The sequence below is a fragment of the Chrysochloris asiatica genome, unplaced genomic scaffold, assembly GCF_000296735.1.
Source record: "Chrysochloris asiatica unplaced genomic scaffold, ChrAsi1.0 scaffold00032, whole genome shotgun sequence".
Classification (NCBI taxonomy): Eukaryota; Metazoa; Chordata; class Mammalia; order Afrosoricida; family Chrysochloridae; genus Chrysochloris; species Chrysochloris asiatica.
The window spans coordinates 6921702-6926492 of record NW_006408550.1 but is presented as its reverse complement, the minus strand read 5'-3'; positions in this window follow the sequence as shown (position 1 = coordinate 6926492).

Sequence of the window (4791 nt, the reverse complement as noted above, 5' to 3'; positions counted from 1 at the left end):
GATATTGGTTTATTTTGCCTTCTATTATTGTAAAACAGACATTTGAGTAGGATATAAAGGAATATCAGGAAATATGATTACAGAAAGCTAGTAAGCCCATCTTCAGCCTATAACTGATTGGAATACCTGAAAGGGGTTCTAGGACTTGCCCAGTGAAATGGGTTTCTTGTTGAGTATATACTTTGTAGAGTATAAAGCCTTAGATGGAATCCTGAGCCCCATCCAGAACCTTCTGAAGTGAGACATTGCCACTCAAAAGGACATGCAGGCCAACCCAGAGTGGCCAGAGGAACAGAAGATACTTCTTGATAGAAAGACCAGCAGAAGGGAAAAACAAACAAACAAACAACAGCAGACTGTTTGGCTATTACAAGAAAAAGCAAGCTGTTCACCTGAAAGCCACCAAGGCAAGCTATCAAGTCCCTTCAGGATAAACCATCTTCCTAAACAGTAACTCAAAGGAAACACAAGAGCAGGCGTGTAAGCTTGCTGGTGACCATGCTGGTCTATTTGTGAATGGAAGTGGGGGAAAGGCAGTACTAAAGGCATGGGCTGAGACAATCACGATCCATAGACTCCTGTTGACCTTGAGATGAGAGTGAGAAGAGGAAGGGCTGGTTGGTCTGAAGTTTCGGAAGACTTGGGAACTCCTGAGCCTATGAACACTGACCTAGCCATGGGGAGCTAGAGTTGAGAGTGAAGTGTCCAGCTGCTATGAAGTGGGGGAAGGTGTGCAAGAATGCCCAAGCTTGCAGAAAGTACCCTTTTGACTAGTATGGATGGCTTGATGATCAGAACTTGACTAGAGGAAAATAAAGAAATTTTATGCAGGAAGCAAATGTAAATTGCTACAATTTGATGCACCTGACCTTTACTTATGGATGTAGTAGCTCAAAATAACAATCAAGAGGGAAGGCATCTTCACATCAAAGATCAAGCCTATTCGCTCAGTACACAGTGTTGACAGTGATGGGAACCTTAGACAATGGCCATACAAAATGGGAGGGGGTTACAAAGGCACAAAGTGGCTGGCTTACAAGTTTTCAAGAGGGAGTTTAGTTTCAGAGCAAGAGGGGAGGGTAGAATCCTTGCGGAATCATTTTCATCTTGTCTAGACGAGTATGGTGAAAAGAGAAGAGGAGAGGCTTTTTTTTTTTAACCAATAGTGAATAATTGTTATCATGACTAATTGCAATTACCACAACTGTAAATGTAGAAGTTATGTAACAAAAAGGAGGGAGTAGTAAATCTTGGATTCTGGGAACAGAGGACCCTAAGACCATCAAGAGGGAAGAACAGAAACAGAATGTGCGATCCTAACCAGAGAAGCAGTGACACCAGAGATGGAGTCAGAAGTGATGCCATATAGAGAGAGCAGTTAAGGACTCTAAACTCAGAGAAAGAGAAAGGCTGTGTGCCGGTGGACAGGAGGCTATCTTACAAAATGTACCTTTTAGTTGTTTAAACGATTGTATATTCCTGCATGTTTTTGTGTACATCAAGGGAGAAAAGGGAAGGAGTCGAGACAAATACTGTTGGCCTACAGTACATGGAGAGGATTGTAATCATTACAATGAAGCGAAGTGTGATTGGCTGAGTGCAAAACCAACTTTCTGCAATGTAAACTATCACTTAGTTCATAATAAAAGCTTTAAAAAATGCATTTTAGGAATCCTCAGGCTGATCAAGAAACTCTCTGGAGACAACACTCAAGTTGTTTCAAGGAATGGAGCAACAGCATTTATACTTGTGTTTTCCTTATATGCTTAAGGCCATGTTCAGGAATGTTCTTTCTCTAGACTTGTTCTGTCAAGTTCTACCTCTTCTACCTAATTCACCCTCCCAACCCACAGTATTTTCCCTAAAAAAGGGTACTCAGTACTTCAACAACACTGTTTCATATCTCTGTGGCTACAACAAATGTTTTCTTTAAGGCTATTCACTTAATGGGATTCACTATTTTCATTATCTGGGTATTAGCCATTTCTTACTTTTAACTTCAATTATTTTATATGGAATCAACAGTTATGGGTTGTTACTTGGAGAGATACAATCAATAGATAATGTTTGTGTATCTTCAGAGATGATATTCAGTGCAATCTCTAGCTTTCCTATTTCTCTTGAACTCCAGAACAATATGTCCAGTCACTGACTTCTCTGTTACTTACATTTATTAGGTTCCATGGCTCCTCAAATTCAATAAATTCAAAATGTATTTACTTGATTCTTATCTCACTCTTAATCTGTTTCTCCTTTGGCATTATGAATCATGTACCTCAACATCCAAGTCAGAAATTTTACTTCATTCATCCCACTTAATCATTTCATACATAAAATATCTCTGTACTCCATCCTTTCCTCATTTCCACTGACACTTAACTGCTACATAGCCTCCTAATTCATCTTCCCACATCTTGTTTTCCCAGCTTCAAGTTGCTAGAGTGATCTTACGTTAGGCAATTCCCATATTACTTTGATGAACACTTTCCACACCATACCTCCACCCCTGCAGAATGGCTCTCTTCTTCAGTGTGCCCAGTGCTCTGGACAGATTTCCATAGCCTTTAGTCCATAGCCTTTAGTAGGGTTAAAAGTGCATGTTCTGGAGTCAGGCAATTAGAATTGCACTCCTGCCTCCACCAGGAGCAAGTTACCAAATCTCTATGCTTCAGTTTCCTCTTCTATAAAGTGGTGCTGATTAATAGTACTCCTTAGGGTTGTTGATACACTATCAGGAGTGACCAATCCTTAGAGAAGGATATCATGTTTGGTAAAGTAGAGGGGTAGTGAAAAAGAGAAAGACCCTAATGAGATAGATTGACACAGTGGTTACAACAATGGGCTCAAATATAACAATTGTGAAGATGACACAGACTGGGCACATTTCGTTCTGTTTGTAGCGTTGCTATAAGTTGGAATCAACTCAATGGCACCTAATAACAATATGGTCGTTGAGAGAATTAAACAAGATAATGCACTTATCACATGCCCAACACATAATAAAGATAAGCTATTATTATTACCTAAAATGTATTACTTTTGTTACAACTTTTTGTTTATATTTTTCTGTACTAGGTGCCTAGTTCATCTTTGTAGCCTCAGCATCTACTACTGGCCTGAAAAGTAGTTGTTGAATTAGTTCCGGCTCGTAATGACCCTGTATAGGGTTTCCGAGGAGCAGCTGGTGGGTTGGAACTATTGACCTTCTATGGTTCAAAGTCCATAGCTGACCCTACAGTACCACACCAGGAGTCCTGAAAAGTACTAAACACTCCATAAATATTTTTTAATTGAATGACCACATTAGTTCCTGGTTCATCAACCTTCATTGGCTCTGGATTGCCTGTATAAAAGCGATCGTCTTTAGCGTGGTTTCCAGGAACTCTGACTGCTGCTTCCATTAGTGTTGATTGTGGATCCAAGCAAAATAAAATCTTTGACAACTTCAGTCTTTTCTCCATTTATCATGATGTTATTTATTGGCCTGGTGGTGAGGATTTTCATTCTCTTTACACTGAGGTGTAGTCCATACTGAAGGTTATCATCTTTGATCTTCACCAGTAAAATATTTCAAGTTATCCTTTCGTTCAGCAAGCAAGGTTGTGTCATCTGCATAACATAGGTTTTTAATGAATCTTCCCCCAATCCTGATGCCACATGCTTCTTTATGTAATCCAATTTCTAGGATTATTTGCATAACATAGGTTGTTAATGAGTTTTCCCCCAATCCTGATGCCACATTCTTCATATAATCCAATTTCTTGGATTATTTGCTCAGCATTCGATTGAATATGTATAGTGAAAGGATACAACCCTTGTGCCCATCTTTCCTGATTTTAAACCATGCGGTATTCCTCTTAGTCTGTTTGAACAGCTGCCTCTCAGTCTATGTACAGGTTTCTCATGAGCATAATTATGTGTTCTGGAATGCCCATTCTTCACAATGTTATCCATAATTTGTTATAATCCACACAGTCAGATGCCTTTTCATAATAAAAAATAATAATAAATGCAAATAAACAGCTTTCTGATATTCTCTGCTTTCACCCAATAAAGTGCAAATAAACATCTTTCTGGTGTTCTCTGATGTCAGCAATGATATATATCCTTCATTCCACATGTTTTGCTGACTCTGGCTTGAATTTCTGGCTGCTCCCTGTTGATGTACTGCTGTGATAGTTTTTGAATTATCTTCAGGAAAATTTTACTTGCATGTAACATTAATGGTATTGTCTGACATTATCTCTATTCTGTTGACCCATCTTTCTTTTGAATGGGCATAAATTTGGGTCGCTTCTAATCAATTGGCCAAGTAGCTGTCTTCAATATTTCTATACATTGAAGTGATGAGTGAGCAACTCCAGTGCTCCATCAGTTTGTTGAAAGATCTCAATTTTGTCAATTTCTGGAGTCTTGTTTTTGGCCACTGGCTTCAGTGCTGCTTGGGCTTCTTCCTTCAATATCATTGGTTCTTGATCATATGGTACCTCTTGAAATAAAGGAACATTGATTCTTTTGGTACGCTAACTCTGTATTCCTTTCATCTTCTTTTGATGTTTCCAGCATCATAGAATCCTTCAATATTTCAAGTTGAAGCTTGAATTTTTAATTCAATTCTTTCAGTTTGAGAAATGCTGCTAAATGTGTTCTTCCCTTTTAGATTTCTAACTTTACTTTGGTTTTTTGAGCTGCCAGTTGAAATGTTCTGTTCTTTTACTTTGTTATTTCTTTCCTGTCTTTTTAATGACCCTTTTGTTTCTTCCTGTATAATGATCTTGAAGTCATTCTACA